Below are 26,387 nucleotides of genomic sequence, written 5' to 3'. Positions count from 1 at the left end.
ATACCTGAATAGATTTGTCCTGTCTATATTTTAGCTTCTGTTAAATGTTCAGGGTGAATCATCTCATATTATTACTATGTCTGAAAACTCTGGGTTCTCCTTCCAGTCAATGGAGAAAAATAAGCATTTTTAGGGCAGAGTACATTTCACAGTACATCTGCATACACTATGATGAGCTGAATTACACCACAGGAGTCCTGTTTCTCTATAATTATGAAGGGGGAAGTTTCTCTGAAGTGGTCATCTACAAATTAAACATCAACTGTAGAGCAGAGAACTCACCCCATGGTGTGAACTGCTGTGAATTAAGGAGGTTCTGGGTATGAGCCTCCACTTTAGTCAAGGTATCTTATGATGCCCAGGGCCTGGGGGGCAGCAAATCTGTCTGACCCCCATGGAGGTAGGGAACCTGAGGGCTTCTTGTTGCCACACATCTTTGGCAACATGAAAACTTGGGACCTACCTTCACCCCCCTCTGAAAGTGCTTCAGGGCTTCTTTGGGCTGCCCATCTGCTACCTGCAAGGCTGACTGGGGGCCTAGGAAACACTTTGAAGAGATAGAAATCATTACTAAACTTAAGCATTTCAGAGTGTGCATTTCTTGGGGAATATTTAAAAGTTTCAGTTCCATGCCATTTTGTCACGTCCAGGGTGTTGTGCAGAACAGACATCCTGGCTGTTGGCTTCCTAATTTAAGTGTATTAATTTCAAGGAGGAGACTTTGTAATTACCCTGATTACTTCATTCAGTTCTCAATAAAGTTTCCCATTTCCTTGCTCTCAGGCAAAGGGCTGTCACACTTGTCCAAGGATGAAGCTCAGGGCTCCAAAGGGCAGGTAAACCATGCTGGACAGACATCTCCTTAGGTTGCAGTTGTGTCTACTGAAGTCTGAAGTGCCTGCCTCATTCTCTGTCCCATCACAACCACATATATGCAGAACTGTATGCCAAAAGAGTCTGATATGCAAATAATAAAACATAAAACTTTGCCAAATCTGATGGAATGAGGTGGGAACAGCTCTGCTGGCAGATAGGATGCAGCAGGAGAGGGTTATGAACAGCTGGAGGAAAGATCCTGAGCAGTCTTCATGCTGCTGACACAGCTGTTTGCTGAATGCACATCTGTCTTTGTCTCACTGACAAAGAAATATTGGCAAAATCACATCACTATTGCTCTAAGTCAGAGTAATTTGATTTCAGATTATACAGTTGGGAATTTATGTTTGTGTCTTGTATTTATAAAATTCTTGTATAATGGGTAAAACGTGCCACACACAGAGAGATGTTGGAAGAAAATGCATATGCATATGCATATGCAATTCAAAATGCATAAAGGCCCCATCTCTTCCCTTTGTTGAAGAGGACAAGAGGAGCTGGTCCTTTTAGGAAGCATCTGACCATCTCTGTTTTGTCATACATTGTATATTATGATGGACTGAAGCATCCATGATTCCATAATACTCTATTTTACATAATTTTTTTTTTAATCCACTGCTTCTATTAGCAGTTTAACAATTCCTCCTGCATGGTATTTCTTCCACATAATTATAATATATCTGATAGTGATTAACTGAGGGCCTAAGAATTTCTCATTTTGTTTACTTTGAGGTTATTAATGACACTAGATCTTCAACAGTCAATAAGCTTGTCTGAGATAGTTTTCATTTACCTTTGAATGCCGTTTTCTGAGCAAGTGTGTATGAAAGGATTTTCAGCACTAAGAGAATGCTATAATGTCTCATAATATTTCAAAGATATGGTTAGTAACTTCCTTCTGTGACATTGCAGCTACTTAGGTCAACAGCACTGTGTCCATTCCACATGATTATCTAATCTGGTTGTTCTTTCAATTTAGGATAAAAAAGAGTGACAGGGTGTTATACTTGTAAGCCAAAGTTTCCTCTTAGAGAAATTCCAGGCACTGCTCAGGAGTCTCTCAGTAAGTGATCAATCCCTACCTATCTACCTTCTGTTTTAAGCTCCACAATGAGATAGAATGTTGGAGGGATTGCTTTTAGCTCTTGTTAGCAGGAAGCTATCTAGGAGTATGCCTGAGTCTTTCTCAGCTACATCAGTAGGATGCATTACTTGAGCATGTGAGCTACCTGCCACTACATCTTTCTTCAGGAAAACAGAGTTCAGTGCTAATGTGGAGATTATGATCTGTCTTCCTGTGGTTTACAGGGCTGTAAAGTGTACCTCCTGTATCTGGCCACTAATCTGAACTGAATTCTTTCCTGACCTGGTGAAAAGCATTGAAATCTGATATCTGTTGTCTTTTGATTAAGATTAAAGTACTAAGTACAACACTGACCTCTTCCTGGCTAAAATGAAACCCTCTTGACATGGGTTTCCCAGCTTTCTGTTATTTACAGTGATACTTTCACTACAACATGGTCCTTCACTGTAGATAAGCACTTACTGGAATTAGTTTGCTCCACAATACAGAAAGATCACGAACTTCCATAGCAAATTTTTGCCCTGTGGTCTGAAAAATATGGTATATGCCAAAAGCACAGATGATACCTTAGGATTTGGGAGCAACTTTCTCTGTGTGTTATGTTTTGTAGAATACAGAGATTGAATGTTTTGGATATACTGTTGGTAACAGGATGTTAATTGTCAGGGACCATCTGGTGTGAAATTGATTGACCATGAGTCAGACAAATATCATTTAGAGATTCAGCAACATTTGGGAAATCATGTAGAAGTTTTTCTGGTTTCCCCCCTCTGCTTTCCTTTAACAGTGGTCACATTTTAAACTAAATTATAGGTGGATTTATCTTTAAATTCTTGTTTATGCAAGAAGGAAGGCAGTGCAAAACTGACCTTTTGGTTTCATTATAATATTATAATGGTAACATAATGGTGATATAATAGTCTCTTGTCCCAAATAACAAGCAATAAGACAAGAGAAAATGTCCTCAAGTTGTGCCAGGGGAGGTTTAGATTGGATATTAGGAAAAAATTCTTCACCAAAAGGGTTGTCAAGCACTGGAACTGGCTGCCCAGAGAAGTTATTGTGTCACCATCCCTGGAGGTGTTTAAAAGCTGTGTAGATGTGATGCTTAGAGAAATGGTTTAGTGATGGACTTGGCAATATCATGTTAACAGATGGACTCAATCTTAAAAGTCTTTTCTGACCAAAACAATTCTAAGTATTCAGTCAGTGTAAGATTCCCTTCTGACATAAACAGCTTTAGAGAATCCATTCCAGACTTACAGTGCTGAATTTAATAGTGTATTATTATAAATGCAGGGTTTCTCCTGTTCTTGTGAACTGCAGAGATGTTTGGATGGCCATGATTTTAAAGATGGTTCTGCTCCTTCCTGCCTGTGTGATGCCCTCTGCTCAGCACTGGTGAGACACATCCAGATGTTCTGGGTCCAGTCCTGGGTTCCCCAGTGCAATGACACAAATGGGATTAAGGGTCTGGTGCATCTGATGTAAGAGGAGAAATTGAGGGAGCCTTGAGAAAAGGAGGCTCAGAGGAATCTTATCTGTGTGGGAGGGAATGAAGAAAACAAGCCAGTAACCAGAGAATGAACATGAGGTGACAGGAACATGCTGTTCCTTTAAAAAGTTAAGCCCTGGGTCCCATGGCATCTCTAGTAATTACCCATTGAAAATCTAAATTTCACACGTTTGTGGCTTGGCTTCTCTGCCTTCAGCACAACACCTCTGGCCCTGTAAAACACTTACTTGGAATTTAAAAGTTACAAAGGAAAACTGGAGAGTTTTACCAAATTGTAGGTTAATTTTTGTGGTCATGTCTCAAACGGTTGTGGTTCAGCATTGTGGTGCTTCCTTTAAATCTTTATTTCCTAGTTTTTCAAAATGCAAGAATGATTGGTTATAATTATAACCATAATTATATATAATTACATATATATATATAATTATTACATATAATAATTATATATATAATATAATAACCATAACCATTTAGCCAGGAATAGGTCAATGTTGTACTTTTTACTTTAATCTCAATCAAAAGAAAACAGAAAACCATAATAATAATAATAATAACAATAATAATAATAATAATAATTTAATTCATTATTCATGCTGTCTTATTACAAATGGTTTTACATTTATTTTACCTAGTGAGAGAAGTACAAGGAATTTGGGTCTAATATTAAGGTGAGTACCTATTACACTGTCGGTAAATGGATTTTCTGTTTGGTTTGGTTTTGTGTTTGCGCACCAGGCTGCAGCCTAAACCCTGCCCTGCTTAGCTGTGTTTTAAACACCATTCTGTTAATAGGGAAGAGTGGTACTGTGGTGTGTTGAGCTGAGCAAATACTTTTTCTATGTTATCTTTGGTACTTTCCTCCTTCAAATAATCACTGATGTGAAATATATGAGAATATAATACAACCTGACATGTAGGTTTGAAGCAAAGTAATCAATTAATCTGAATGAAGAGATAACCCAATTTTCTCAGAAGGGTTCAGCAATATTAAATTAATATTTCCTTGAGCTAACACAGCCAGAGCTGAGGGTTAAGCCTGCTTGCACAACCCTGGTTTTGGGACAGGTGATCTGGATGAGTGGAAGTTCTTTGGTTCATAGAAATCATGCTTATAAACCAGAAACCCATGAGCTTGGTTTTCACACAGAGATGAAGGCTCCATTACTGATCAATAGCCATGCAAATCATCCCCAGAAGAGTCACCACAGTGTAAAGACTAGTGCAGTACATGCCTAATGTCCCAGCAGTAGGAATTGTCTGAGACATCCAGGGAAGGAATAATAAAAGTCACAATAAGGATTGGATCTACGTTCCTCTCATCATTCATTTTCCCCTGCTTCATTCAGCCTCTGCAAGGGCTGAAGGAAGAATTCCTTGCTTGGACAGAAGATGCTGTCTCCTGTGTGCCCATAAAGTGGGTTTAAACATCCTCCCCTGACCAGTGATCCTATTCTGACCAGGGAAGAGCAGCTCCTCTTCCTTCATAGGCATAGAATAGGATCCAGCTCAGAGATATGTAGGTGGGCTCATGGAAATTATCATCAGCCATCCAGACTGATCTCAGATAGTCCATGTACTGAGGGCCAGACTGCAGGCCATCATCTAACAAGTGTGTTCAACTTAACTTCCTATGCTAAGATTTATCACAAGGAAATTGTCTGCATCAACTTTCCAGCCCCCACCGTGGTTCCTCTTGTTCAGGAGAGAAAAGGCAACTCCAAATAAAGCCCTAGTACAGCTCCATGTTGATAAGGAGTATTGTGTAGCTGGCTTTAATCTAGGTAGAATGTTTGATATGAACCTGAGAGTCCTTGCAGATAACTTCAAAGCTGAGCCTAATAATCAGCGGAGCTATATGTGTATTGATCATTCTGTGGGTTGTTGGGGTTTTTTTAAACCAAGGATTAAAAAAAAATACAGAAGCCAAATTCAGATCACACAATTTTCAGCTGCATGTATTCCTGCCAGCAAAATTTATATCTGTTGAAATGTGAGCAGGCAGCTAAGTCCAATTTGAATAAAACTGGAAGCTGTAAGATTTCAAAATATCATTTACATTCCCTATCACAGTGGTATGGCAACATCTAAACACAAATACATACCCAAACACTTTAAAGCAGGGCTGAGGTATATGACTGAAATCTCTGTCCAAGCAAGACTGCAGACAGTTACATAATTTGTCTACAAACCCAATTTGTGCACCTGAAGTTTTTGCAAACATTTGTGCTGCTGGCATTTCTGTATGGGCCCCTTAGAACAATTTTCTGCTGCTCTTCCCCAGCAGTTTCCCCTGTGCACAGAGAGAAACTTGACCAGACAATTTTATCTTAGAAGGTTCACCTGAGACCTATGTTTGCCTTTTAGAAACAAACATTTTGTGACTGCCTTGAGAACTGGGGCTGTAGTGATGGTGCCAAACATATATTTCCAAATCTAAGCCCAAGAGACCTATTAAGCTGTTTTTTTCCCAGGGCTGCAGAGCACAGGACTGGAAAGAAGTCAGTGGTTTATGTTGTTGTGTTCAGATCTTTGTTGTGTCCATTGCTTTGTTCCAACCACCATCCTCCCACTGAATGTATAGGGAGGACAGATCCTGGAGAGAAAGAGCTCTGAAGCTTTTTTCCTGGATTAACATGCCAGAATATGTGGTGCCTATAAATTCTGTGCCATGTGAAAGAGGATGAGGGGACAGCCCCTTAAAGAACTGAAGGAGGAGCCACGAGTGTCCTCCTGCGACAGACATCCAAGGTGATGCCTTTCCTCACCTGCAAACATGATGTGACAACACTGCAGAGCTGTTTTGCCCTCCAGAGATGCTGATACTTCAACCAATTCCTGCAGCTGATTTTGTGCTATTTGGGAGTGAAGTGCAGTCAGCTGAAGCCTGGGGAATTCAGATCAACTTTTCATTAGTTTTGGTGACATAATTTGAAGAAACAGCAGCTGAAGGCTCCTGGTGAACGTAAGTCGGGATATTCTTCCTAATTATGGACCCTGCCAGGTGAACTCATTTAGAGCATGAGGAAATATCATTCTCCCTGGCTCACATTGCACTCAAAAGAGGAAAGCCCAGGACATGTCCTGACAGATAGCATTATAGTGCTGTTGGGGTCAGAATGCATGGAAGAATAAATGAAAAGCTGTGCCCATACTGAAGAGTCCATGTATACCTAGACTCCTCTGATCCAAAAAGAACTTGGGAATCAAAGTCAGGTACATGATTACAACCAGGGAAAGAAGCCAGTGTGGGGGGTGAAGAAAAACTGCTCTCTTGTTGGTGGGACACCCAGTTCCAGTGTGTACTTAACAGTAAGGAAATCAGTGCTTTGACATCAGCCCTAGAGGTGTTCAAGTTCTCAGTGTGTTGTGACCCATAATGCTGATGCAGATCTTCAACAAGATGTGGAGATCCAGGAGGACAGGTCCTTCCAGGAAGGGAACAGCACTGCTCCATGTGATGAAATGAGTCACTGGCCTGGTGGCTCAGTCTTTTCCTTTGTGTTTTGAGGTTAGAAGGAGGAGGGAACAAGAGGAGGTCTGAAGGAGACCATTTTCTCAGTTCTACCCCTTTCTCAGTCCTACTCCTAGCAATGCTCTTCCTGCCTTTGCCTGCAAGTGCAGACCCTGTTTTCTGCTTCTTCAGTCTGAAATTCTTTGTTGTCCCCACTCATGTCTCTTTGAGCAGCTACTACTTCTCCTGTCTCTCCTCTTTGCTTCACTTTCCTCTCCTCTGCTGCTGACATCTGTTTTGAAGCTATGAGATTTGGCTGCTTTTTCTCAGAGCTCCTTCCCTTTTCACACAAATTCCCTGCTTCCCTCAGATTACATTTCTTCTTTTTTTTTTTTTTTTTCACCCTCATATCCTAACTTGGGAGGGAGTTCTCCTGTAATGGCTACACCACATCCAATGATCAGGAGACTTGAAGCCACTCTGGAGCTACAGTAGTTGAGCCATATTCTTTAATCTCATGATGGTTTTCTTCTTCCACAGCTGGCATAGTTTTCTGATGTACCTTAGACCTTAAACAAAGTCAAAATTACAATCCTGCTGCTATTGGTAGTAAAAGCTGTAGACCATTCAGGTAAGGACTTTGACAAGGACATGGAAGTCTTATTTTCTAAATATCTTTATTGCAGATTACTGCAGATTATTATTAGTAAAGCAGCTATTCAAGTAATAAGGCAAATATATATAAAGTTATTACTCAATTAGTACCAGAAAATCAAGTTTGTATATATATACATATATATATTTCAATAGTAACACTACTCAATAGTAGCAGCTACTGTATATTTAAATATTACAGTTTATTAGAAAATTATCACTAGAATAGCAGCAAATACAGTTATGATTAATCACATATACACCCCCCTATATGTTATTCAAAATTATACCAGTATAGCACTTACCAAACTCCTCCCAGAAGCGGGACCTCAAAATCAATGACAGAAATATAATTAAAAAATTTTCCACATCACAGAGCCACGTCAGACTGGTATCCCCAGCAATGGTCCAACTTGCCCAGGAGATCTGGTAGAAAAGTTTGTGCAGGGGGAGTTATCAAACAAAAAGATTCTATATTGGATAGAAAGCAAGTCAAATTTATACCACAGGGATAGAAGGGGTATAGGACACTACCACCTGGAGCAGCCAATAGATGCTGCTAATTTCTGTTTTTCACCTAGAGAGCCAATAAACAATGACATTTTCTATTCTTGCAGATCAATTTTTATTTTTGCAGACGGTTCTCCTATTAATTCAGTTAGAACAGCCAATAGCAGCTGCCATTTCTATCAGGACCATTTCCCTCTTTCCCAAACTATTTTTCACCTTTCTAGATGATAAGTCGTTGTTATGGTCTCTTGATTTTGTGCTTCTAAATAGTCTCTCAGGATACCTCTGGATTTTAGGTACCTGGCTGCACTTGAAAAGAGTCAGCTGTGCTTCTCAAGTGTGCTTGCATAGGCCTAGCTCCCAGGCTGGCAAACAATTTCTTTGTCAGGATTTTTCCTCTAATAACAAGGTCGTCTCAATGGCAACCCAAGCACTTTGATCTAGAAAGGCAACAGCACTAGGGACTGGAGAGTTGGGCTGATTCCAACGGGATGAGGTTCAACACGGCCAAGTGCCGGGTCCTGCAGTTTGGCCACAACAACCCCATGGGGAGCTCCAGGCTGGGCACAGAGTGGTTGGAGAGCAGCCAGGCAGAGAGGGACCTGGGAGTCTGGATTGACAGGAAGCTGAACATGAGCCAGCAGTGTGCCCAGGTAGCCAAGAAGGCCAATGGCATCCTGGCCTGTATCAGGAACAGCGTGGCCAGCAGGTCCAGGGAAGGGATTCTGCCCCTGTACTCAGCGCTGGTGAGGCCACACCTCGAGTCCTGTGTCCAGTTCTGGGCCCCTCAGTTTAGGAAGGAGATTGAGGTCCTGGAGCAGGTCCAAAGGAGGGCAACCAGGCTGGTGAAGGGACTCGAGCACAGATCCTATGAGGAGAGGCTGAGGGAGCTGGGGGTGTTCAGCCTGGAGAAGAGGAGGCTCAGGGGAGACCTCATCACTCTCTACAACTCCCTGAAAGGAGGGGGTAGCCAGGGGGGGGTTGGTCTCTTTTCCCAGGCAACTCTCAGCAAGACAAGAGGGCACAGTCTCAAGTTGTGCCAGGGGAGGTTTAGGTTGGACATTAGAAAGAATTTCTTTACTGAGAGGGTGATCAGGCATTGGAATGGGCTGCCCAGGGAAGTGGTGGATTCTCCATCCCTGGAGATATTTAAAAAGAGACTGGATGTGGCACTCAGTGCCATGGGCTGGGAACTGCAGCGGTAGTGGATCAAGGGTTGGACTTGATGATCTCTGAGGTCCCTTCCAACCCAGCCAATTCTATGATTCTATGATTAATGCTCACCTTAAAGAAGATCTACAAAAGGCATCCTAAAGTTTGGCTCCTTTCATATGCTGGACAAAATCAGACGTTACCATGGGCAAAAGTAAATTCTGAGGATCCTTGTCACTGGTGTTTCTGGAAAATCTGTGAACTAATTAATGGACAATCCAGAAGGGGCCAAATACTGACCTGCACTGATCATCAGGGTGTAAACCTGCCAGAGAATCAGTAAATCTGTGGTCCTGAAAACTCACCTGAAGAAGGAGGGTTTGTCACATTTGGGTTTGTCAGTTTCTGTTGAGAGCCTGTAGTTGGGAATCTTCAGCTTGCATTGTGGAGTATTGGCTTCACAGTGAGAAAATTAGCAAGTAAAAAGGGAGCCAAGAGGTTCTAGAATTGGGCTGCTGACTTTTGGTACTTCAACCGTAGTCACATACTTGAAAAAAAAAAAAAAAAAAAAAAAAGAAAAAGAAAAAAAAGCAAAAAGAAAAAAGAAAAAAAAAATTTACAAAAAGCTTGAGAACATTTTTGGCTTCATTATCTGGTCCATAATAACATAATTCAGACAGTATGTGCAGCCATCAACACCCAGAGACTGTCTCATGTAAGTACAGAATAGGTCAAGGAAGAAGCTTTACGTGGGGTCAGAAATACTCAACACAACACAAGGAATATCCATCTCCAGCAGGCAATGGCAGGGTAGTGCCCCAGAGCAGAGCTTTGCAGGTTTTTTTCTTTTTTTCTTTGAGCAATTGCTTGATTTTTCAAACCAAAACCCAATCTACAAAAAGATAGAATGCCTTCCTCCCTCATGAGATGGGGAAATTTAAAGGCAGGTACTGAAAGTATAAAATGGAGAAAAAGCCCTGAGTTCCTGAAATACCACAGCAATGAAGTCTCTGCAAGTATTTAGATTACATCTTTACTGTAAAGAGCTTTTTCCCTGGAGGTTTCTCACTCTCTGTGCTACCTCCAAAATCATAACTCACTGCTGATGAACTGGAACAATGACAATGTACATTTATACAGCCTCAGAGTTGATGGAAGCCATGTTCCCAAGGCTACTCATTAATTAACTCTAATTAAACAGAGTGGAAACCTTTTGACAAGAACATGGCCTTTTTTCTGACGCCACCTCAGGATCTGCAAAAGAATTCTGTAGGAGGGGTATCAGAGAGCAAATGTGCTCCTTGTGTGAGGGGAAGGGAGTTCGACAGTTTGAATAAAACAGTTCCCAGAAATACATAATGTGTCCTGGGGCTGATGCAGGATATTGGGGTGAGGTGTCAAATGCAGCAGGATTTAAATAGAGCCAGTAGAATTGATATGAACAGGGCTTTCTGGTAATTTTTCTTTGCCCTCTGGCCCTGGGTTTTTTAATTGCTTCATTCATACTGCTCTCACACAGTTATTTACAAGGCTGGCTAAGGGATTTCAGAGAGGATTAACAAGATAACTCCTTGGAACATACTGTGGTTGTGTCCAACTCATCGTATTCTGGAAGGGTAGAGGAGAGATACTTAAAGACATCATACAGGCCATCTATTTGCATTGGGGAGGAATCAGATCTTCTGAAGTCTTCTCCAGTAGCTGTTTGGTAGAAATATAGCAAACAAAACAGTGAATTTTTACCATCCCTTAGCAATCTTTTGCATAATCAAAGACCCTACTAAAAACCCCACTCTTCCCTTGTAAAACATGTTTTCTAAGGATCTTATCCCTCTTAAAAGCTCCAATAATTTTACATTTCTTTATTGCCTAAGGATTACAACTGGACCCACTATTGCAGCTGTGGCCAAATATAGCAGAATAATTGCTTCCTGTGTCTCATGTGTAACTCCCCTGTTAATAAGGATCCAGAGTTGTCTTTTTTACCCTGAAGGTTCACGTAGCTGTCTCTTATTTTCTTACTGATCCATTATACCCTGTGGTACTGCTGCCTGCTACATCACTTCCCATTTTGTATTCATTCATTTAATGTCTTCCTTAATGGACCACTTTGCCTTCCTCTTCATAGAATTCTGCCTTTCAGATCTCAGTCTATTTTTTCTTTTTTAGTTTATCAAGATTAATTTTGAACCTGTCCTCCAGAGTGCTTACACATTTTTCTGCTTCATGTCATCAACAAATTTATATGTGCTTTCAATTCATTAACAGTCCATAAAAAATACATGACGACTGGGGTCAAGGTAGCTTTCTGCAGGACTCTATCCTTTTCATTGTGACAAAAAGACTCTGATAACCACACTTGCAACTCAGTTTAAATAAAAATTCTTCCAGCTTGCTGTTGCAGATATCTTCTTTTTATAAGCCCCGGTAATTTTATTTTCCATTCTCATTTAAGATTGCTCTGTCTCATAGGCAAATCTAAGGGGCAGTGGGAAAGGGACTGAATTAATAGTGAAGTTCCAGCACCAGATGGTTTTGCTGAACAAGCAGATCTGCAGCAAGAAGAAAGGAGTTGTACATCCTCACAGAGGCGAAGTCACCACAGCACTGGACAAAGAAAAGATCATCACAGAAGTCTGAAAGGGCAGAGCAGACTGATGGGATCACTGTTCCTTGCTTGAAAGCATTCACATTCATTGAAAGTCTTGTGAGGTTTGGATGGGCAACATTCAATCTGTACTTGAGTAGCTCCTGTTCCATTACAAATATGAGGATGGAAAAAGGAGGTGTTGGCTATTTACAGGATGCTGGTACATTGCACAAAAGCATTCAGATATTATAAAGGGACCTCAGGATGCCATATAACCTTCTCTTCCACTCAAAGCATGAGCTACATCAATGCAGAATTAGCACTTCTGGCTTCATTCCAGCCAAATCCAGAAACCTGCAACAGTGGAGATTTCACAATGATTTCAGTGATCTGTTCCAGTGCTGTGACTCAGAATACCTCAGAATGTCCAGTCCCATTTGCTTGGTCCCATGATGCTGATATCTCCAGACAGTCAGCACGAGGAAACCATGGTGGAAGTGGGTGTTGGTGTCTCTGAACAAAACCAGCATATTCACAGATGGTAAAGGCTTGTAGGGTCAAAGATGTGACAGCAGCTCTTACAGCAAAGGCTCCACAGGACTCTGACATAAAAGTTGGTGATTGAGCACTGCTCCATCCTACCTCACATCTCTGAAGCCTTTGAGCCAACTCATCTAGACCTGCAATCACAGTTATCTTTCACTACAGGATGCTCATGAAGATGATATCTGGTGTTATCTGATGAGTAGAAACACACTAGAGCATCTTATAAGGGATAGATGCAGTGAAAGTGTCTTTAATGCTGCGCTCAGGACAGTGACAGCCTTATCAGCCTGCTGATTTGGGCATATCATTTGAGCATATTTGCCATAGCAAAACTCTCCTTAAAGACAGAGGGCTTAAAAACCAAGTTTGTTTTTTGTATGTCACACATATGTGACATACACATTTTGTATGTGTGACTTCCAGCAGTATTTGACATTTCCCTATCATATCGCATTACATCACAAAGTGGCATCATTGATCTTCATGGTATTCACTGATGTCTTTAGTCTAGAATTCCCACAATCTTTTAGTGCAAGTTCATCCTGAGACTCAGTGGTTAGCAATTGATCAACCTCTTTCACCCTATAAAAAAAAAATTTTAGAAAATGAGCCCCTTCCATCTTCCATTTAACTTTGTTTTTCTAACATAAGGCTAAGAAAAGCAACACTGACATTGAAGTGATATGAATACAGCAATAATTGTAAAATACAAATATTACATTTAAAAAGTTTCATAAAACTACCAAGCGATTCCTGTGGCTTCTAAGTTTTATTCCCATCACACATAGTGAAAGAAAAGGCACAATTTGATCATAGAGGATAAAAAAATACATTTTCAAAACATCTAATATAGATACATATGCAATGTAGGTACCTCTATTTTTCATTTTCTCTGAGAGAAGGAAAAAGTTATAAAGAAAATAGGCCCAAATATTCAAAGGTCCCGGCTTCTTCTTGGCAAGTGTACAATGCCAATGTACTTCCAATGGTATTTGGAAGCAGGTATTCATGGGAATTTTATGCCTTATATGAAATTTGCAGTTTACTTCTCAGTATTTTCCTAGTATTTCCCAGATGGAAAATGACATTTTTTCTGATGAAATCTATAGAGCCTTGTTCAGGTTTGCTTTGAGCTGTTCAAAACATTCCCCAGGAAGAAGGTGAAAGGACAAAATCCAGATTGACCAGAATGTTTTTCCAACAAAAATAATTTCCTATTAAAATTGGTAATTTTTGTATCAAGACCGGTGAATTTAATTCTTGCACGTTTTGGGAGGCAGAAGGAATTATAAAAGGGGTGGGTTAAAGAAGCAAAGAATACAACTTTTCTGGCAAATAGGCTAACACCACTTTTCCTCTGTCACTTGCACTGACAAGACTGTGGGTAGCTCTGTCAGAATCCAGAAAATCACTGTCATACCATGGTGCAGGAGGACAAGGACACAAGGGATCTACTCCTTGATTTTAATTTTAAAATGCTCTTGAAGTGCAGATCTTCTGGTTGTTCACCTCCACTCAAAGAGCTAATGTTAGGAATGAAAATTTAGCCCTCCCCCTGTTTTTCAGAGTACTGTCATTGTAGTTGGCATAAGCATGGTGGGTATTTAAACTCTGCTGATAAATGCACTGGTTCTTGTTCTGTATGCTGTTCCTTGATGCTCAGAAAATGGACAAGATTGTTTCTCAGTAAATGCCAAGAAAAAACATGTATTTGATTTTCCCCCTATAACACACACCTCCCATCCTCGTATTTTTTTCTATAATTCCTCTTCAAATCAAAGCCTAGAACAGGTCACCATATTGAAAACGCCTCCTCAAAAATCAATGAGTGTTTCCTATTCTGGATTGCATTACAGATAAGAATGCTGCAGTAATCCTCTTTATGAGGGAAAAATATAGAGACCTTTATATAGCAGTATAAATGATGTCTCTCCCGAGTGAGCAGCAGCATTTCTCAAATAGCTGCTAATAAGACTAAATATGGTAAAGAATTGCAGTGAATCACAGTGTTGCACTGGGTTATGCAACCCTCTAAGGTCACTTACATAAAGAAGTGAACAAATTAAGGGCTAAAAAGCTTCTCTGTTGATGAATTGGTAAGACATGCAAATGGCCTTGAAAAAGAAAACTTCTGCCTGCTGCAGTGGGACACAGGGCTCTGACAACTGGTGTAATTGTACCATAGAATCATATCATAGAATGGCTTGGGTTGGAAGGGACCTTAAAATTCATCTAGTTCCAAGCTCTCTGAGCTCATCTGAAACAACCACTGGTTTCAGACACTCTTGATGATATTGCTGGTAGAATCCACTCAACCCTTCCTTGGATCCCCACTGACATCAGGCAGAAGGGATATTGCTGCTATGGCTCACATTATTTGGCTGTTGTAAAATCTGGCTTCTGGGGGACAGGAAAAAGGCAGAAGTAAATACTCCAAGAAGCATCATACTGTGGGAAGTGGGAGGAAGAGCTTCTTCAAGTAGGTTTAGACAGTCTTATCCCTTTCTGTTCTTGAATATTCCTGACTGAGTTGCACCTCTAAAAATCATATTGCTACCTATTTGTTCCCATTCAATAATAGATATAACCTGAAAATTGAGATGCAGTAGAAACACAACTGAGCTTATAAAAATGTGAATATCTGTCTATAAAACATGGCATTTTTACCCTTTAAGGAATTTATATGCATAGGAATTTGTATAAACTTTTTCAGATTCTGTGTGAGAGGAACTATATCAGATATCAGCTGATAATTTAACGAGGAGAAGTTTCTTCTTGAATCCATTAGTTACAGCTGAGCTTACAGCAAATTAGCCAGGGAGCTAATTACTGGCATTGTGGATGACGATGCAAATTGAATGCCTGCTTTTCAAGCAACGTGGTACTTCCCCATATGATCAAAAGGGAAGGGAACTGCTACACAGCATTTTCCCAACTTAGTTTCTGTACTGACAGTCTGTCTAGTCACCAATATATTTCAGAGACATAGTAAATGCCCAGAAGGACTGAGAGATTTTATATTATGTCTCAAAGATGAGTGGTTTCAGACCTTCTCTGCCCTGAGAGGTGTTGGGAAAGATGCAGCTCACTGGAGAAGAGCTAGATAAACTTAAATTTTAAATTGTGAATCACTGAAGTGTTTTAAGGGTGGTTAAGAGCCAGGGAAAAGGATTCTTAGGGTTTAGCTCAGCTCTTCAGAAGGATGTGAGCAGCAGCTACTATTGATCCAAGCCATGAGTGAAGGGATAACACAAAATGGCTCATGGGCCATTATCTCATAGACATCCTTAGGATAGAGGCAAAAGGTGTGAGATGGACTTCAGCTGAGCTTTCTCAAAGGATCAAGTTACAGCATGTTCCTTTTGCATTTTCCTTAAATTCCCTCTGTGTTGTCTTTTTCACTTGTTTTGCAGAAAGCTTCAAATGCTTGTGAGTGGGGGGACTCTGCCTGCTAAGGGTGCCCAGAGATAACAGATTTCTTATTCTCAGATGCTGAGAGATGGGACAAGGACCCTCTGGGATGGCTGTGCTGTTTCCAGAAAAGACCCTGGATAATCCTTCCTCAGTCCTTTTTGTTGCTGTCAGCCACAGCAGAATGTTTCAGTGTGATTTATTCACTGACTGCAATTTAGATTCATCAAAATCACAGCGAGCACCCTCATAGCACTGTTCTCTCTCTTTTAACAGTTGTGGCACTTTCATTTTACCTCTGGAAAGAGCTCTCCTTGCTTGGAGATCTCATGGCTTGCTCTTTGGATGGTTGAGGGTCCATCTGATTCTTTCAACAATGTAGAGGTTTCCCTGAGAAAGTTTAGCAGGTTTTCACACATTATTTTCACCAGCACAGGAAAAGCTGAACACTCAGCATTTTGAGGGAAGCAGTAGGACAGCCAAATTTCTAGATTTTTTTTCCTTGATGCCAAATGTGTATGATTTATAATAAATTTTAATTTTGCATAAGAAAACCCAAAAGGATAAGAACAGAGTGTACAGGTTTCATCCCATTCAACAGAATCAGCTACCTGTTTATAAGCTGCGGCTTGTCACATCTGTCTGCTCCATTCAAAGGATGATATTACAAAGAAGTAAGAGAACAGCATTAGTAAGAACAGTCAGATGTTGCTCTGGTACCTAAAGGTGCTGAGACAGGATTTACACCTGAAATATTTAGCTTATAGTATAACTTCTTTCATACATGGGCTATAAACTTTCATGTAAGAGCCTGGCACCACATAACCCTGATCATCATACAGGCCAGAGCTGGAATATAAATTTAAAGAGAGAAAAAACTGCAACAGTAGCATGAGGAAGTCTAAGAATAGGCTGAAAATATGCAACACAGCAACAGACTATGAGAAACTGCTTCTGTCTGTCATAGTTTTTTACTATACAATAATTAACACAATATCATAATGGGATAAGAGATTCTACTTTTCCAGTTTTTCCACCTGCAAAGGTTTGGATACAGGAGGCCTTCTGTGTGTGGCTCTCTAAGGAGGGTACCCCCTCTGGAAATCATCCCAAGCAGTATGATAGAGATGTTGCTGGAGGTACCTTTTTCCAAATTTCTCTTTTTCTAAAGTTTACTTAAAAGTGAGGCTTTATCAGACTACTTTCTTACGAACATTCTGCTGGCTCTTGGCCAGGCCTTGAAATATGGCTGGAGTCATTTATATTCTGGAAGAACTGAAAAAAGGTTATTTAGCAAAGTCATCTCCATGAACAAGCCCAACAGTTTGGGTGATTTGTCTTCTTAAGTTTTAAATATAAAATAATATAGATATGAAGGAGAGGGAGGTAAAGGGAAGAGAAAGCACCTTCAAGAGCAAGAAAAAACAAAAGAAGAGAAGAAATGTAATTAGTTTGCTTAGCTATTTTTCACTTGAGAAAGAGCTTTTGTTTTGATTTTCTGTTGTTTAAAAACACTGCCGAAAGGTGTGAAACAGCATGAATCCATTTTTCACAATTTATGTTGCCTGAGAAAGGTTACAGCAGCAGGTCTGAATGAGGGGTGGAAAGAGAGAAGTAATTGCAAAGAGCAAAAACTGAGCAGGGGGTGATCTAAAGACAAAACTGCCAATGGTTTTGCAGAACAGAAGACAGAAAGGTGAAGAACAGACAAGACACAAGGATATGTCCCTTCCTTCTCCCAGGCACCATGGCCAGAGTGTGAGAAAACATGATTATTACATTTGAATCATCCACTGCCAACCTTAAATCTGTAAAAAATACTTGTAATGAAAGTCACTATTAGGGATATATCAACATTAGCAACCAGAATTCCCTTCATTTTTTAACATTCCCAAAGAATGCTATAACTCAAGTGAGAAAAACTTAGTACTATTCTCAGGCTCTGTGAGAAATACACGAAAAAGTCTACTTTTTCCCTTGGAAAGAAAAGGGAAAACTCTAAGGTCAGATTTACCAGATTCCTGCAAATAATGAATAAAAGATGAAAAAGTACTTGGCAGAGAGTTTGTCTTAATCAGTGTCTTCTTATGTGGGCATATTTCTTTCAGCAAACCTGTAAACTTTGATTTTGTGTAATTGGCAGGTTAAAAGTTCTCCTAATTAACATCCACTTCTATGAGGAATATAGTACCTAGTTTGCAATCATAAAGGTGAGAGGTTTTTTTAAGTGCTGCTAATTATAAAGTAGATTTGCCATTTGAAGCAATATTCATGTGTGGAGACAAATGAAGGCTCAGTTTCACCATTTTTGTCAGTGTAGAATGGGAGGTTGGGTGGCTACACTTTATAAACTTTGTTATGGCTATAGAGACTGTAGAAAGGAAAGGAAGAACAAGTGGTAAAATGTGGTCAAGATTTAACAAATCTTCTAATGATTGGGATCAAAGTTTTTCCTGGTGGGGTGTTAGTTGCTTCTGTTGCCATACAAAGTCATTAGAGAAATTCTTAAATAAATCACCTTAAAATGTAGGGTAATAAAGTGAAATTGCAGTTACTTCTGGAAGAGCCAACTGTATTGCTGAGAAAATGTGTGATTAAAGGTTATTGTCTGAAATACCTCTTCTGACTTGAACCCTGACTCTGGGTTCTAGGGACAGAGAAATAAGTATTTCCCCATGGGACAGCAGAAGGGCAACCTGCTCAATAAATACCAGAGCTTGTGAAGTGCACCAGAAATAGTCTTCAACAGAGATTTACCAGCTTTTATTTCATACATTCAGCACATCACTAGAGAGCTCTATCTTCTGCACATTAAAATTGATCATACTGGGCTTGTTCTCTTTCACACACATCTTCTGTCTGGGGTACAGATGTAGGTGAAGGTATTACACTTATAAATCATAGAATTATAGAATCATAGAATTGGCTGGGTTGGAAGGGACCTCAGAGATCATCAAGTCCAACCCTTGATCCACTCCCGCTGCAGTTCCCAGCCCATGGCACTGAGTGCCACATCCAGTCTCTTTTTAAATATCTCCAGGGATGGAGAATCCACCACTTCCCTGGGCAGCCCATTCCAGTGTCTGATCACCCTCTCAGTAAAGAAATTCTTTCTAATGTCCAACCTAAACCTCCCCCGGCACAACTTGAGACCGGGCCCTCTTGTCTCGCTGAGAGTTGCCTGGGAAAAGAGACCAACCTCCCCCTGGCTACCCCCTCCTTTCAGGGAGTTGTAGAGAGTGATGAGGTCTCCTCTGAGCCTCCTCTTCTCCAGGCTGAACAGCCCCAGCTCCCTCAGCCTCTCCTCATAGGATCTGTGCTCGAGTCCCTTCACCAGCCTGGTTGCCCTCCTTTGGACCTGCTCCAGGACCTCAATCTCCTTCCTGAACTGAGGGGCCCAGAACTGGACACAGGACTCGAGGTGTGGCCTCACCAGGGCTGAGTACAGGGGCAGAATCCCTTCCCTGGACCTGCTGGCCACACTGTTCCTGATACAGGCCAGGATGCCATTGGCCTTCTTGGCCACCTGGGCACACTGCTGGCTCATGTTCAGCTTCAAAACATACAAATTTTCCCTTTTATATACTATATGAACTTCTCTAGAGTCATGCATCACATAGAAGAGCACATAGAAGATCACCAGTAGTGTGGTTTACCTACAGAATTACTCTCAGAGCTGCACAACTGAAATCTGAACACAAAAACATGGACTAAACTCTGCCAATCACTCGCTGTCATGGTTTTGATACTGAGGGATGCAGGGTTAGACAATTCCTATTGATTCTGAAGGATGCAGAGTTAAACAAATCCAGTAGTGTAATTTTTTGTTCAATACCAAGATAGAAGTAATACTGCCAAAGCATATTTTCCATAGGTGTAGAGTTTGGGAGAAAGAACTAGAAGCTGGTGTTACCTTGCAGTCACAGGGTCTTAATGATGAAATTTTTTATGTGCATGTCATTATCTTCATGTAAGTGAAAAAGTAATCTGCCTGTGAACAAATAAATATATATATATATATTTATATATATAAAGTGCCTATCACCATATTGATAAACATTCTTTGGAACCACTCTGACTTATGAATTGACTTATGAAAATGTGGTAAGAGAACACATCCCACATTTCATCTGAGAGCCTGCCTTTTGGATGTGCTTGTATCAAATGTGATCCCAGTAGAGCAGCATATTTAGGTTGATCACAAAACTTTCAGTCCTCAACAGCAACAGTTATATTAATTACAAAAACACATCTTGCCCACAACATGGGCTATCACATTGCCACTGAACTTATTCTCTGTCCTACTATATTTGAAGTCTCACATTCTGACCTTACATGAGTTCAGACCCCTGAGCTGAGGAAGACCTGAACATAAAATGTTCAAAAAACCCAAACAATGTGATCAGTATCTCCACTCTCATGGCTCAGTGGAGGTGCCTAGAGGAACATGTCCTGTCCTGCTGAAGATGTAACAGGTGAGGGAGTGGGTAAAGGATCTCAGGTTGCTGAGATCAAAGTGTGCAGGAAATAAGAGCAGCTACACAGGGCACATTCAAATTATCTCATTCAATTTCAAGTGCAAAGCTCTTTTTTTTTTTTTTTTTTTTTTGTTCTTGTCTTACTAAACTTTTCATTTAATGACAGTTGTCTTTTTGGGCAACATCTGCTCCTATGGTACAAATTGAGAATTGAATTTTTAAAATCACTGAACTTTGCCTTATTCTGTTAAGTGCCATAGTATGACTGAGTAAAGATGGAGAAAGGTAAAATTAACACTGCTTTAGTCTTGGGGAAAAAAATTAAGGACCTAAAATGCTTCAAAGAACATTGGGAATGAGAAGTTTTAGTGAAAGCAAAAAGACATATCACCTTGAGATGGAAGAGTTTCAAGGTACTACAGAGATATGTCAACCAAAGTTTCTAAACCCTGCCTACACAGGTAAGAAGTGTAACTTCTGCCTTAGAGGACTAACTAATCTTGACAATTAACTCAGTATGAGAGTACAAAATTCTAGAGAAAATATAAGAAAATAAAAATCCTCAGTTCCAGGTTATCGTGGAGGAACCAGAAGAATGGGATTGAAAATCAAGACACATTAATTTAGCTGTCAATATCCAGAACACCATAACTCTGATGTTTACACATAAGTCATTAATTTAGCTTTTGTTATAGTCAGTGAAAAACTTTACAATTGCTGAAGCCTGAAGAATGACTTCTCTAACCAGTGACCTGGGAGGACTCAATTACCCAAACTATTGCCACTGGAGATGCCCCAGGGCATCCAAGATAACCCTATGGGGCTGGCAAACATCACACAGGACCTAAGGGAGACCTTTGGGACTGGAAGATGGAGACCAGGCAGGACACACCAGAACATTTGAAGTGGCACTAGACACTCCTGTTGAGACACCCAAATGTGTTCAGGTGTCCCCTGCCTGGTGACCTGAGTCTCCTCCTCATCTCTGCTGGCAGCACTAAACAGAGTTAGATGAACAGAGGCACCTGGTGCCTTTGGGCAGGGCTGGAATGAAGTAGCAGCCTCTGGTGGCTGGTGTGGGAGGGCTGGCTGTCCCCAAGGTCCCTGTGTCATGCCTATGGAGATGTCTCAGCTGCTGCATGTGAAAGGACAGAGGATGTTCAGGCATGGTCAGCCCCATCAGGCTGGGAGCTCTGATGCCTCTCTCATGGGTAGGTCCTTCCCCATCGAGGTGAGCACTGGAGCTCTGTGCTTGCCAGCTGACCCCCTCCCTAGCTGTGACTGCCATGCAGACCTCTGATCAGCTTAACATGAGTAAGCTACAAATTCTATGTGGCAATGTGCTGCACTGTAACAAAAATCTCTCACAGAGTGGTAAACCAGGTTAAGGCTCAGTATTTGCTGAGTCTTGCACAAAACAGACAGAGGCAGCACAGTTTAGTGCTTGCCTGGTAGCTCTAGGTGATGTTTTTGTGGTGATTGAACATTTGAAGGTGGTGTTTTGTCATTCATCACCTCCTTGAAAGACTAGGTTCAATCAAGAAGTTTTATGGGTTCCTGAAATTTGCTTTCATGTGTGCCACTGACAAACTTTGCAATGACATGTGGCACTGGGAAGTTAGTAAAAAGCTGTAGGCACAGAAAAAAATCTATATCTTTCTGACTTAGGAGACAGTATCAAGGAACTAGTAGTTTTTAAACTAAGGAAGTCCTAGCATTGGTATAGATTACCTCCTAATGGGAATTTTAATAGTGGTGCTAGAAACACAAAGATGTTAAATAAATTTTTACATGCTCTGTTCTGAAAGAACATTATAAATTATGAACTCTTTGAATCATGGAGTATGTTACTGAAGTATGTCACATTCCCCTAGTTAATGGATAAGAGATCGTCCTGGTTTGGGCCAAGATAAAGGTGATTTTCTGTCTTGTACTTTTGCTTTCAGCTAAGTCTCTTGTAAGTAGTTGCACTTGCTGAAATTAACAGCAAGTTTCTCAGACAGTGTGTGTTTCTAGGACTGATAACACTTGATGTTTATAGTTACTGCTAGAGACTGGTGTGCAGAGCCAAGGACACTGCTCAGCTCTGAGGAAAACTTTTACCCTCCAGAAGGAAGAAAGAGGTCCCACCTGCATCCCTCCTTTGGGGAGGAACGGACCAGATAGATGCCAGAATTGGCCAAACAGAGTATTCCATCCCATATACATCATACTCAGTATAAATTTGAGGGATCACGAGGGCCAAGCCAGATTTCCTGCTTCCAGCTTCCAGCTGCCTGCCCTTCCTGCCTTTCCTGCTTCCCTTCCTTCACCCCGGCATCCTGGAAGGATCCCATTCGTTCATCTGCCTCTGGTCCTGATCCGTGCCAGCCCATATCTGTGTGTTCCTGCCTCCAGTTCCCAACTGCTGCCGACTCCAGGAGTCCAGCCTGGACTTTCCCAGGGCTGCCCTGCAGCCTCGGTGGTGACGTGAGAGTTATTGGGGGAAGAGGGGGGAGGAATGTGGTATCCATTTTCCAGTATATTTGTATATATTTAGTAATTTTTCCTATTTATCATTAACGTTTCATTAAAGTTGTGCAGTTTAGTTTCCAACCCATAAGTCTCTCTCCCTTATTCTCTCTCCTTTCTTTATCAGGGAGGAGAGAGAGATTAATAGAGAGCATCTGTCACTTGGTTTAATTACCGGGACAGTGTTAAACCCTCACACAGATGACAAATATTTCTCTGTCAGTCCTGCAGTAACTGCAAGCAAGAAATGGTACCTGCATTTCACGTTCATCAGTAGTGCAATTTCCCAATAAAGCCTGAAATATCAGTTGGAATGTGCAAATTCCTGAATCTGCTCCTTCTGTGCCAATATTCAGAAGTGCAGCAACCTGAAGGTTGTACATCTGCTACAGGCACAGTAACAGATCAGCTGACCTGGGAATGCATACACACAAAGATACAGTAATGTCATTAATGACAGTTATTATATCTCAAGGATATAGCTTCATCTTCCTTGCACCCACCCTTTAGATACCTGTGGACATTAACAACGTCTTCCCTCAGCCTTTTTGTCTCCAAGCTAAAGACTCCCAGGTCTCTCAGCCTTTCCTCATAGGAGATGCTCCAATCTGCCAACCAGCAGTATGGTGATTAATAAAGGAGCAATCTACCATATCAGTAAAGTATGCTTTGAGTAGCTTCATACCTGGCTGTCTCTAAGATCTCAAAAAAGCTATTTTCATCAGGGGTCTTTATTAGCCAGTGATACTTCTAGGAGTACTCTACTTCTAGGAGTACTTCTGCGGAGTATGGTGAGAAATTTCATGGTGTTCAACAGTTTCACCTGTTTAGGAAGTCAGTACAAAATGATTAGTGAAATTGTACCAAGAACAGTAGAGAACAACAAGATTGCCAAAACCTCATGGTATGGTAGGCTAGAACTTAGTCAAACCCAATTATCCATTTAAAAGCAAGCAGCACAAGCCATTCTTATAGAAAAGAGTTCTGTACCCTGGAAAGCACTGCTTGAAATAGAATAGCACTGGCTTCTAAAGGAACATGAACACAAGCTCCTGTATGATACAGAGGCAAAATTGCTAATTCAATTCTTGTGAGTATAAACAACAGAACAGTGAGTAGGAGGAAGAAATTGACTTTTCTTTCCATGTGACATTATTAGGACTGAGGTAGAATAATGTATACAGTCCTGATGTCAATATTTTAGAAGGGGTGTTGAAATACTACAGAGGATACTGAAATAAACCACAGATATGTTTTGATGGTTGTAAGGGAAAAAAAGGAGAGAGAACAGGGAGAGCTCCATCTGTTTATCTTATCAGTCAGAGCAAAAGACAGCTTGATTATAGCATGTAAGAACCTTCATGGGGAGTAAATACCAGTTACTGAATGGCTCTTAAATCTAGTAGAGAAAAGCACATCAAGAACTGGTGGCTGGAAGTGAAGTCAGATTCCAATGAGAAATTAGACACAAACTTCTAACAGGGAGGGTGACAAGCCACTGGGTACAAAGGAGCTGATAAATTTTCTGCCACCTCTTTTTTTGTATTCAAGAGTAGATGCACTTCTCAAAGAAAATATTTAATAAGACAAAAATGATCCAGCTTAATATGGAGGTAATAAAGCTATCGGGTCAGAAATCAGATCATGATAGGTGATCAAATGATCTCTTCTAACCTTGATCACTGTGAATTTCAGGACTACATCTTCCAGTACTGAGTACAACCCTACTCTTAATTTTTCTACGATTTCCTCTGGAAAACATGGTGAAGTTCATCTATTAGAAGACCTAGACTTAACATATTCCCCTAGGGAAGCAGCAGAGAGATGATGCGGGAGAAAAGGTGAAAGAACAATTAACAAAGACATTCCTCCAGGGCAAAAAGAAGAGCAAGTAAAGTAGACAGGAAGTGACAGAGGCCTGAAAGTACTTTCCAGTGCTTACCAGTACCCCAGTCACACCACAGAAAAGCCTGTCCCAGGTTATTGGTTAAATGCTGAGCTCAGGACCAAAGGGGAGAGGAAGACTGAGAAGTACTGCAACTCAGGGATGTACAGAAAGGCCCTTTTAACCCCAGAAGGAGGGTTCATTGCCTATTTATTAACAGTCTGCTCATTTTCCTTTACTCCAGGACACAGGTTTTACAAGGCCAAAGTGAGGAATATAAACATATAGATCCAAAAAAAAAATTGCATTCAATATTATATTCATAATATCAACGTGCTATTCATATCGTGATAGTTATCTAGGACTTCATTGCAAGAGAATTCTGGAACTCTTTATATTATCTCATGGCCAATATTAGATACAGGAACTAATTCTAAGTCAGGTTCTGACATTTTTACCAACATTCAGTGTACTTTCCTCTGTACATAATTCAACCAAACAGAAGAGAATATTTGCAAAATGTGCAAGTTATAGCATGCAGTTATAGCAACACCAGGCTTTGAAATCACTGCTTGTGCTGTCTTGGGCTATTTCTGTATCCTGCAAGCATTGAAGAAGATAAAAGGTTTACAAGAAAGCAACTTTTAGAATAAGTTTCATAGTCCTGCTCAACACAGGATTTCTTCTTCTCCACTTAATGGAGTGCTGGAATTCCTCTGGCAGAAGGAGAGGAAGCACAGATGAGTCACAGGTATAGTTTGCCCTCTTGAAAAGGCTAAAGATATCCTTCCTTTGAGAAAGAAAACTCTTGTGAATATGACTATGTGTTACCTCTCCAACACATAATCTCAATCGGGAATGCGTATCTCTGAAAGAGCAAACTGCTCTTTATTTACAATTAAAACCTCCTAAATTAAGATCTGGGAGATGGTACTCTCAAAAATCTTTTATTGAGTCCCCAAGCACCTTGAAAATATTCCTCACAGCAACACAAGTTTTGACACCTTGGTGGATAAAATGCCTACAGCAAGAAGAAAGCAGATATGCCAAGTCAGCTAAAGCTCAGTGGGCAAAGTGAAGGGCAACTGTTGGCAAGTGTGAACATATGATATCTGGTAAATATACCCTCTTAGGATTGGTTTAAGCAAGCTGATACATCCTCAGGACTGCCTTCATCATTAAAAGCCCCCACCAGCATTGCTTCAGACCACAAAATCTCTTTCTGATGCAACACTGAATCTTAATGTGGTGGCTTTGTGGTTTTGACATCTTTGGATCTTTATGAATAATACACAGAGCAAAACCAGATTACTTATGTCAGAGAACATTTAAAAGATTTCTTGTTAATATGATCTGAATCAATACCATAGCACAAATAAGCTTGAATCTCAAAGTGGCAAAAAAAAAAAAAAAAACCCAACCCAAACTCCATGCTTAGAATACTGCAAGGGTGATTTATTAGTGAAGAGAAGCAGGCTAAATTGTGGGGATTTCTTGGGCTCTATACTGAATATTCATGGAATTAAAGAGGCACAAACCCAGTACAACTTTTAGCCATATGCTTAGTTTTCAAGTATTTTACTGGACAAGTGTATCATAGGATTTAAGGATTAAAAGGATCTACTACATTATCATGTTCATACAGTTCCCTTCTTTTTTGGAGTCCCAGGGCAAGGCCCTCATAGTTATTGTCTACATTTTTCCCGTGTTCTGTCTAGGCAAT

At 40.6% G+C, this 26,387-nt stretch overlaps 2 long non-coding RNA genes across 9 annotated transcripts in view; both read right to left on the bottom strand.

Moving 5' to 3' along the window:
* LOC139794155 (uncharacterized) overlaps positions 1 to 8,195 on the bottom strand; it is a 32,109-nt gene extending 23,914 nt beyond the window's left edge. For 3 of the 4 annotated variants that reach the window (XR_011724988.1, XR_011724987.1, XR_011724984.1), the window contains exon 1: positions 7,887 to 8,023. This is a non-coding gene — a long non-coding RNA (uncharacterized lncRNA). Of the gene's footprint in view, positions 1 to 7,886; positions 8,024 to 8,118 lie in introns of those variants that run through there. The other variant, XR_011724985.1, reaches the window with a different exon arrangement.
* Positions 8,196 to 9,650: 1,455 nt separating this feature from the next.
* On the bottom strand, positions 9,651 to 18,775 carry LOC139794143 (uncharacterized). Of its 5 annotated transcripts, XR_011724973.1 has the most exons (6): positions 18,309 to 18,775; positions 16,076 to 16,180; positions 12,476 to 12,561; positions 12,251 to 12,346; positions 10,826 to 10,944; positions 9,651 to 9,790 (listed from the first exon to the last, which is right to left on the bottom strand). It is a non-coding gene; the product is annotated as an uncharacterized lncRNA (long non-coding RNA). The 5 variants fall into 5 exon arrangements; XR_011724978.1 differs by lacking the exon at positions 12,251 to 12,346; XR_011724977.1 differs by lacking the exon at positions 12,476 to 12,561 and having other exon boundaries at positions 12,251 to 12,435; positions 16,087 to 16,180.
* Positions 18,776 to 26,387: the final 7,612 nt, after the last annotated feature.

Source organism: Heliangelus exortis, chromosome 1, assembly GCF_036169615.1.
Source record: "Heliangelus exortis chromosome 1, bHelExo1.hap1, whole genome shotgun sequence".
NCBI lineage: Eukaryota > Metazoa > Chordata > Aves > Apodiformes > Trochilidae > Heliangelus > Heliangelus exortis.
The sequence above is the reverse complement of the archived record's forward strand: the minus strand, read 5'-3'. Positions and strand labels throughout refer to the sequence as shown.